Raw genomic sequence first — 10,921 nt, 5'->3', positions numbered from 1 at the left:
AAAACTCAAGACTCAAGATTTGGTGTACTTTAGTGAAACACCAACCCTAAAGCTGAAGACTATTTTCAAAGACTGTTGTTGCTGCTTTATGAGAAGACCCACCAGGAGTTCCGCTGACTTACTAACTTAACGAGCGCCCTACGGAACAGTAAACGTCGTGCGTGCCTCTTGAAGCTAAGGACTGCACTTCGCCCCTGAAGATTCTTCAACGCAAGACGGGAGATCAAGGACTTCTTCAAAAGCGCCCGACATGACCCTATGGCAGAAGCTTTGACTTTTTCCTAAACCCCCGTTGAACAATTTTAAGGGTGGAAGACTTCGTCTTCCACTAAAATTTAAGCTAACCTTAAAGTTTTCGATCTTTCTGAAGCACCTTTGGGATGCTCTAACTTTCAAAGAATCAAGGGCCCCTCTAGTATGGTTAGGAAGCTACAGATCTAACACCGGCATAGAGAAGTCAACCTCTTCACGAAGCTTGTCCTAGGCATAAATCTACCGGGTCTCTCAGAGGCTGAAGTTGTGACCTTCCGGCAACGACACGTCTACCAGAGGACGGAGTCTAACTTAATTTAACTTCTAACAACTTCTCTAGTACTACGCTTAGTAATGTCGGGACGAGATTATTTTAAGGGTGGAAGGTCTGTAACACCCTAACTTTTGCAACCTTGTTAAGTGTCTAGAATGCAAAAATCAGGGGGAACAAAAACTTTTTCCAACAACTAATTAAGATGAATTGCCTTGATCTGCTTGCAAATGAATTGACTTGGTATGCTTGTTGTTATAAATTTTCTTGATCTGTTTGTTTAGATTTTCCCTTGGGTTACTTCAGGGAGTGACTCCTCTTTAATGGAAACACCTTAGTCACTTACCAAATAGAATACATGTGTGGCTTAGGAAAATATGCTCTCCTCTTTCACTACCTCAAACCTCTCCACTTACGGCAACATGAGTGTGCCTACTTAAAATTCATCTGTGTGATATAACCCAGCTCCAGCCACCCTTGATTTAAAACTTGGGATCATCTACCCCTTAATACATCTTTCCCTTATACCCTAGTCAAAAACCCTAAGACCTCACAAATTTGGCTAAGTCCTTAAACTGCTATCCAGTTCCATTTTAAATCCTCTGTATTAAGCTACCCCTTTCCATCTAAGGTAATGCACCTGGTCCTAGACCTACCTTGTCCTGAGCACTTCCCAACCATACCCTTTGCCTTTGACTAGATCAATCATCTACCCTCCTATCCCGGATGGTTTTGAGGCCAAGTCAATAACCCGTCTTGGCAGTGTTAAAATGTTCTAACTTTGGCGAGTTGTTTCCTAAGACCCCACAACTGTTTTTTTCGTAAACTCAAGGCATGGATCTCATCTATGCATTACTATCTACAACTTCCACGTCTCGCATGTCTTATACAAGCCTTGCAACCCCTCTCTCCAACTTGATCTTATACCTTACCCGTTAATTCAGCTTAAGATCACTTTTTCCATGTTTACCTCTTTTTCCTTCTTTAATCCAAGTTTAATCTCTATAAAACCAAGTGTGGAAATGATAGCTACATGTTGTAGTAATCATCTACCCTTGAGAAATTTCTTTCCCAAAATTATTATTCTCTCAAATCAAGTTATTTTATTTCCAAAATTTTGAAAACCTACTCTACTTATTCTCTACTTTGACCACAAAACTACTTCTAGTTCTATCAAAGATTTTCAAATTATTTTCTCAATTGAAATAGGAAATGTGTGTGGTATTTTATATCACCCCATCTCCACCCAAAAATATTTTCTTGATGATTATTTTTCGTGCTTGATTTTCTTGTTGGCAAAATATATATTTATGGTACCAATGACATCCCTTGCCTTTTTCTTGCTTACTCTAAATATGAGAAAATCTTCCTTGTTTTTGTAAAGTGGGTAGAGCATCTTGAAGACCTATGTTCTACCTAGATTCTCTCAACATTTTAAAATCCTTTTCAGGAGGCTTCCTTTCTAATTGTCCATAGGCACTTGTGTGTATTAAATACCTATCTTTTGGATTCAAAGTTTTGAATGGCAAACCTTAAAACACCAAGTGCACAAATCTGAACTATCTATCGACATCAACTATCCCACCTAACCTTTATTTGATCAAATATTCATAGATGAACCAAATGATCAATCTCTTTTTTTTTCTTTCCATCTCTATTTCTTAAATAGTTCTTATTTCAACCAAGCCCATCATAGACTTCATCACCCCAGCACCATCACGTCTTGCTTGACCTTCTTGGTCCCCTATCCATCTCCCTTGGTCCACTCTTGCTTAGCAAAAGGAGAAACCGGCCACCCATGCATTGGCATCATGTGAGCTAACCTCCCTCCTCTCTCTTTGTTTAATTCAACACCATCCACCTCCTCGTGACCTCTCCAACCTCCTCACCACTCTCCGGTCGACCCGCATGGTGACCCTACCTATTCCTTGTCCTCTTTTTCTTGGCACCATGGGGAATGGCCGGGCATGCCATGGCATGAGCTGGTGACATCTCTCTCTCTCTCCTCTCACACCAAGTCAAACCAAAGGACAACACTACACCTGCACCCCTCCTGCACCACCAGCACGCATGAAACCGCCCCCAATACCCCTCTCTCTCTCTCATGTGCCCTGGAGCACCGATGGCATGCACTCGGGTGAAAAGATGCTCCTATGCCCGAGCCAGCACGCCACCAGCCTCCCCTCTCTGTCCCTGTTCGAACCCTAGCACGAGCCAGCCTTTGTCGTGTTCCTCCTAGCCACGATCGAACCCGCTCTGGATGCCGACGCCCCGTCAAACACCTGGCGCGCGCGCAGCGAAAACCCTCTCTCCAAGCCGACCGACCGCCTCAGCTCCTCCCCTCTCGCCTATGACCGAGACTCGAGACCATCCACGCCCTGGTGCAGCCCGTGCCTCTCCCTTGTCTCACCCGTCTGTCCCGTGCGCCGCCCAGGCGCTGGCCAATGCGCGCGCCGCCCAGACGTGACCGGTCGAGTGGCCCCATCGCCCTGTCCCTCTATTCCTGCAAGCCACACAGACCGAGTGCATGCACCCCTCCGTGTCTGCACGCCTCGCTCGCCCAAAACCCGCGCCGGAGTTTCGACGGTGACTCGCGTCGTGTGCACCGCGTCCACCGTGAGCACCGATATAAACCGACCCCGAGTCCTCCCTCGTTCCAGGCCACTCCTCACTCATCTCTCTGTCTCTGAGTAGCTAGAGGAGGAGCTTTGCTTCGTCTTCCACTCGGAGCGACGGAGAAAATCGAGCCGAGGCCGTCACCGCCGTGGCTGAGGCCGTCACCATCACCCACCTTTCTCCTTGATCCACACCCTGCTGCACTGCCTCCATGACCTGACCTCGTCCCTTTTTCTCGCCAGGAGCACGCCGGGAGGCCACCGCCGACGGAACTCTGTCCGTGCGTGCGCAACGCTCGCACACATGGACGTCGTCGCTGTCTTAGGGCGGTCTGCGGCACGTGCGTCGCCATCGTCGACAACGTCGTCCGCATTATCGGCCGCCAGCCCGCCTTCTTGACCGAGTCGCCGTGGGGATGCGGCCCCAGCTCTCGCGCCCTGCGCCGTTTCCGTCTCCGTCGATGAAGCTTTGTGCATGCGGACGCGTAGCTCGTCTTCGACCTTACGGGAGCCCCGTGAGCATGTCCTCGACGCCGTCGCGAACTGCGTCCGGCCACCTCGGACCCTCGCGTCACCCCTGCATCGCCATATTCTTCCGCGAGCACACCGGTGAGCTCCTGCTTCCTCGCCGTCGCCGCGTTCACCCACAGCACGGGCGAACCATGTCGGCATCCGCGTCGTCGTCGGAGCTGCGTCGCTCCCGAGACGCCCAAGCCAGGCCGTCGCATTGCTCCTCTGCATCCTCGTCAAGCCCCCGTCAACCCGAGCCCTCGCGGTGAGCAACCCCGTCCCCTCCTCCGTCGATCGATCGCGGCGGCGCCGTTTCTCCTGGGCGTAGTCGAGACCCAGCGCGATACGTGCATGCATGCACGACCGCGCGAGCGGGCCTCGGCCATCCGGTCCATGCTGGGCCGCGCCCCTGCTGCCCACCGCGCGCTCGCGTGCCGTCGCCCGGCTGGGCCAGCCCACTACGGGTCCGCCGCCCCATACTCTCTGGCCCGTTCTTTTTTTTCTTTTGTTCCTGCAAATATTTCCCTGTCAGCACTAGTTTAGGAATAAATTCACCATAAATTCCTCAAGTATCCAAAAATCTATATTTAAAGTTCTGAATGTTCCCAAACAAATTATCAATCACCTACACTTGCATGCATGTGAATTTGTGCAGTAGATATTTACTGGTATTTACGTTTCTGAAATGTTGTTGTTCGGTTAGAAAATTAGTTGAGGGAGTTTTATGTACCCTATTGAAGTGAGGTAAATTTTGCTAGAAAGTACTTGTCAATAGATTCATTTTGGCATAGGTTGCGAATGCAGGAGCTTCCTGGATTTTGGGTGGTTTAGAAATCCATATCTGGACAGTAGGTCCTTTCTTGATTTTTCATTTGAAAAATAAGACTTGTTTTGCACCAAAACAAAGTTCCAGAGTTAGATATCATGTTATAACACACATGGGTAAAGGGAATTAATTTTTTTGAGCATTATTTATTTTCTGAGATTTTTATAACCAAAGCAGAGTACTTTTTAGTATAAAAATTGTGGTAATTATTTTATAGATCAGAAAAATGTCAAACCAATTTCGGTGGATCAAAGTTTTCAGCACCTATCTGTTGGTATGTTTGTTACTGGCTTGTTATATTCTGATCTCTGTGTGTCTTGAAAGTGGATTGCTCTAGTTTTCGCCTTGTCAAAATATTTAAAAATATTTAAAAGCTTATTTTTGAAAAATTCTAGTGCATGTGAGTTCCAAATGTTAATATCTTCCAGTATATATGCTGAATGTATTTTTGTGAGCAACAGAAAGATTTAGGTCATTTATTTAGTTCGTAAGCCATTTCTGGTTTTATAAAAATCCTAACTATTGTTTTAAAAACCCTAATGTAGTAAATCCACTTCCTGTAGCTTTATAAAATCAAGATTTATTCTCTGGGATTTTACCAAAAATTTGTGCATTATTATGGAGTGGTTGGTTAAATTGATGTTGGTGCTTATTTTACCCATAAGGCAATTGGGTTGTTTTTGTTTAAAATATCTTTAAATGAACTTTGGCACCAAAACCCTGCTTGGTGGTTTCCAAATATCATTAGCCACCTTTTATTGTGTAGATTATGATTTGTTGTGAGGCGGAGCCTTTTTAGCAAAATAACCAATTATCCCTAGGTGCTAATTATTGATATGTTCAGTGTCTCTGATTTAGTGGGTTGCTGTTGTGTGTTGATTGTGTGGTTTGATGCTATGGCTATGTGTTGATTGTTCTCCCTTTTCTTTTGCGACGTTAGAATGCGAACGCTATCGGAGAAGGAGAGGATCTTGGTGAGGATTTCGAAGAGGAAAGAAGAGCAGAGGATCGTGAAGAAGAAGTTCAGGGACAAATTGGCCAACCAAGGCAAGCCACCTCTTGATGCATCTCTGATCCTATATATCTTATTCTTGCATTACTGCAGGTTTTATAAAGTGCATGTCTTTTTATTTTCATTTCGGTGGTTAGTGCCACCCGGAGTTTTATTAGTCCACCCTTAGGGTGCAGCCATTGTTGGTACCTACCGATCACACCTCTATTAGTGATATGGTGCTTATCACCTCATCACACTTGTCGCCTCTTTTCAAAGGGAAATTGGACTATAGGTTGGGAGCCCTGGAAAAATATTTGTGAAAATTGTTTTCAAGAAAAAAGGTTTTTCGGGAAAACCTTGGAATGGGGTTGCCCTGCCCAAGTGGTTTTAGTGAAACACAAAAAGGTTTATGAAAGATATTGCTGGAGGCAAAGGGAGATGAAAAGTTGTTTTCGAAAAACCTTGGTGACCATAGTACGAAACCGGACCTAGCCAGTACAACCACATTACCCTTTAGTGGGACGGGACGTAGCGTAGTAGTTTGTCTCGCCTTAGTTTGGGTCCTGCAAATGTAAGGGGTAGTCCGAGCATGGACACCTATCGACCGTGGCCTTCCCGACGAACTGGGAACGCCTTTCCATTGCGTATCGATGGCAGGGGTACAACCTATGAGCTCCCATTGAAAAATGCCCCGCAGTTGGTCGCGGCATTCCGGAGGGTCGAGCTGGTCGGGGAATTTGCTACTCCTGGGTAAACGACCCCTCGGACTCTGGTGTTGGGAGGTACAACTCTAGGCGGCATGTCTTAGGCTAAGGCGAGCAGGCGAAAAACTACGATCGGGTACTTGTCGTGGCATATGTTATTATGCGGGGATGATGCCCACACAATGAATATTCGGATCTTGTGGGGAAAGTGTACAACCTCTCGCAGAGTGTAAATCTATTCGAATAGCCGTGTCCGCGGTTATGGACATGGGAATGGCGGTACGTGGCATTAGAGGAAAGTGTTGTTTTCTCCAAACTGTTTTCGAAAGTGATTATTTCGGGAAGTTTATACCAGTGGGCCGGTGAAAAAGTACCTGCGAGGTACGGTGGAAAGTTGGAAAGGAAATGGCCATATGAGATGGCTGAAATTAAATTGGGTCACCCTTACCTATTAGTCTGCAAATGAAATGGTTTACCAAAAAGTTTTCAACAAAGTTATGGAAATGTCTTATTCTCGAGAGGAACCACCTCTCGCTCCTTGTCGCCCTAGTTTAGTGCATGTTCCTTGCTACTGCCAAATATGCATATCCTTTACTTCTCTCTAAGGTGGTTTGCAAGTACAATTCATAATGTACTCATGGCTTTGTCCCTGGCTATTTACTTGGCCAGACTTGGTGGAATCCGACAGATGAAGAAGGAGTCGACAACGTCTATGTGAGCTAGGAACGTCTTCCCGCTCGGCTGCTCGTAGGGTTATGGCATGACTTGGGCCACGCTAACGCTTTCGTCTGAAGTATCCCCGCTGTGTGATTGTTGTTCTCCTGCCATTGCGGCCCTTATGTAAGTATTGGTCAGGTGACCTGTTGTAATTTTTTATTTATTTCGGTACTGTAATGGATGATGTATTTGATACCAGTTCGGTTATGCTTTCACGACACACTGATCATGGGATCGTGAATGTGTATGCATAACGGGTGTTTCGGACAGCTAGTCCGGGGCACCACACAGACGACTACCAGTGGTAGCTCTGCGACCAAACAACGTCGTGTCGGGCGCAACGAGTCATGGACGAATGGAATCAGTGATGTCTTGCTAGAGCGAACTTCTGTTTTGAAATTGGGTTGTGTTATTGCTTTGTACACAGATCCTTCTCTCTCACACATATCTCATATTTGCAATTTATTACCCACCATACTTCTATTTACTGGTATCTAATATCTTTTTCTGTGCTTTTGTATGTTGACATTCAGGCTGAATTTGACTAAACCTGGCTCAGCTTTGCCTATATCATGACGGTAAGTAAAGCACCATGCTTATTTTTATTTCCCAATTCTTGTGAGAATAGTTTGTGTCAAGCGTTAGAGGTTAAAAAATTTCACTCTGTAATATCATATCCATTGGTTGGCGAAATACTGAAGTTCGACAGCGGACTCATATCAATTTAGATTTATCATATGTTGGGTAAAATGTGCAGTTAGTGTTATGCCTTCCTTTCCTTCTATCTGACTATGCTATGAAAAGAATGAGTACAAGAATATTTATATGGTGGCAAGATGGTATATAAGTTATTTTTATGTCACTGCTGGTCTAGAAGAACCATTTCTTATGCCGATACTAAGAATGAAATATTATCGTTTACTCTGCACGTTTGCAACCAGGTCATGTAGCTACTGCTACGAGTGTGCCTTAATATCAAATATTGCCGGTGCTATCTTGATCCCATGTTTCTCCAGAATGTTAATCATAACTTACAAAAAGATCCCTACTGCTCCCTACCCGCTGTTGACCTACCTCTCTTGCCAGGCTCCATTTCTCACTCGTTGGTGCTGGTTTTTTTCTCTCCTTTCATTTGATCATGTCCTGTTCGTCCATGTGTTTCTGGTTTAAACAGTATTATGAATTATTTAGCAAGCTCTGAATTCTAGTGTGCTCTGTTATTCTGATTTTTTTTACTGTCAGTAGTGGGCACATGTTGGTCTTGGTTGTGCATGATGTCTACGCACGCTTCTATTCTTGTAGACAGTGTTGGGCCTCCAAGAGCAGAGGAACAGCAGCAAGTTTCCCTTAAGTGGATCACCCAAGGTTTATCGAACTCAGGGAGGTAGAGGTCAAAGATATTCCTCTCACGCAACCCTGCAATTAAGATACAAGAAGTCTCTTGTGTCCCCAACACACCTAATACACTTGTCAGATGTATAGGTGCACTAGTTCGGCAAAGAGATAGTGAAATACAAGTAATATGGATGACTGTAAGTTGTAATTGCAATCTGAAATAAAAATGGCAGCAAGCAAACATGTAGCAGAACTTGTTGGAAACGGTGTTTCAATGCTTAGAAACAAGGCCTAGGGATCATACTTTCACTAGTGGACACTCTCAACATTGCAATCATAATTGAATATAAATATAAGCACTTCATTATGCTATTCTGAATTACTCTCTGGATGGATAACGAACACTAATTCACCGTGTAGGGCTGCAAAAGCAAACCTTAAAGATGTATTCCCAAGTACTAATAAACACCCCACGCTGTCACTTTGAGCATTCATAGGAGGTACTAACACACCACAATTTCATAGAGACATCCAACTCAAATCATAACCCGGTGAACAAGTATTCGTGAAATATAGCCTAAGAGACCCACACGGTGCACACACTCGTCACCTTTACACACGTGGGACAAGGAGTCTCCGGAGATCACATAAGTAAAATCCACTTGAATAGCATAACAACATCTAGATTACAAAGCTCATCATATGGATCTCAATCATGTAAGGCAGCTCATGAGATCATTGTATTGAAGTACATGGGAGAGAGAGAGATTAACCACATAGCTACCGGTAGAGCCCTCAGCCTTGGGGGAGAACTACTCCCTCCTCATCATGGGAGACAGCAACGGCGATGGAGATGGCGGTGATGTCGATGGAGATGACTCCGGGGGCAATTCCCCGTCCCGGCGGCGTGCCGGAACAGAGATTCTGTCCCCCAAAACTTGTCTTCACGATGGCGGCGGCTACATAACTCTTCGTGGAATATGGCTGTCTGTTTTAGGGTTTTCGCGACGGAGGTAATATATAGGCGGAAGGGCAGCCTCGGAGGGGTCCCGAGGGACCCACACCATAGGGGGGCGCCCCCCCTTGGCCGCGCCGCCATGTGGGGTGGGGCCCACTTGGCTCCCCTCTGGCCCCTCTTCGGTGCTCTGGAACCTTCCGTGGAAAATAAGGCCTTGGGCTTTTGTTTCGTCCAATTCCTAGAATATTTCCCGTGTAAGATTTCTGGAACCAAAAACAACAGAAAAGAGGAACTGGCACTTCAGCATCTTGTTAATAGGTAAGTTCAGGAAAATTCATAAAAATGATATAAAGTGTGAACAAAACATGTAGGTATTGTCATAAAACTAGCATGGAACATCAGAAATTATAGATACGTTGGAGACGTATCAAGCATCCCCAAACTTAGTTCCTACTCGCCCTCGAGTAGGTAAACGATAAAAAGAATAATTTCTGAAGTGACATGCTACCAACATAATCTTGATCAACAATATTGTAAAGCATATGAGATGAATGAAGTGATTCAAAGCAATGGTATATAGATTGCTAACAAAAAGATAATGACTAAACAACTGAATCATATAGCAAAAAGTTTTCATGAGTAGTACTTTCAAGACAAGTATCAAAAAGTCTTGCATAAGAGTTAACTCATAAAGCAATAGATTCAAAGCGAAAGGCATTGAAGCAACACAAAGGATGATTAAGTTTCAGCAATTGCTTTCAACTTATAACATGTATATCTCCGCCCCTCTATTTAACTTCATCATCTTCTTCCTCTGCTGCCTTCGCTCACTCCGCCCATCTGCGCCTCTGCCAAAAATTCTCCATTGCGCCCATTGCCCTACGCGTTCCTCCGAGCTCGTGTTGCTCTGCTCTCCTCCGGTGGAACTCATCTTCCCCTCAATACGCGTACTCCATCGCTCCATTACCCTCCAATGGCCGCGGAAGATCTGGAGTGGGAGAGATCCAAGATCTCCAATCAAGACATGAACCTGCTGAAGAGGTTGGGGCTCACGAAGAAGAAAGATGCCCTGCGCTTCCCCCACGAGGAAAGCTACCCAAATCCTCCAATGGAATACCGGGTTAGTTTTGTTGACCATCTTATCCGTGGTCTCTCTCCTCCTATCCACGAGTTCCTCCGGGGTCTTCTCTTTGTTTATGGGCTTCAGCTTCACCAACTGACCCCCAATTCCATCTTGCACGTGTCGATTTTTATCACATTGTGCGAATGCTTTCTCGGAGTCCAACCGAACTGGGCTCTGTGGAAACGCATCTTCTGTCTCCGCCGTAATGGCTCCCACGGCGTCGCCTATAATATTGGCGGCGTCGTCATCTGTGTTCGTTCTGACGTCGATTATTTCGACGTCAAATTTCCTGACTCTGTCCAAGGCTGGCGCAAGAGGTGGCTGTATGTACACGAGGAAAACTCTGACTCGGTAGAATACAATATCGCTCCTTTTGACGGGAAAACCAGAATTCTTCGCCGCCGTTCCTGGGACGCTGAAGCTTCCGAAGAAGAGAAATTGGCGACCGAGGCGCTGATGACTCGCATCCGTGAACTTCAGACTACTCGAGGCAAGGAGCTTTCTGGTATCCAAATCACAGCCTACTTCCTTAGGATTAGGATGCAGCCTCTACAGGCTCGAAAAAATCCCCTTTGGATGTACGCTGGTAACGAAGATGTCGAGAGGCTTTCGACGG

The sequence above is a fragment of the Lolium rigidum genome, chromosome 6 (genome assembly GCF_022539505.1).
Source record: "Lolium rigidum isolate FL_2022 chromosome 6, APGP_CSIRO_Lrig_0.1, whole genome shotgun sequence".
NCBI lineage: Eukaryota > Viridiplantae > Streptophyta > Magnoliopsida > Poales > Poaceae > Lolium > Lolium rigidum.
This window is presented reverse-complemented; position numbering follows the sequence as displayed.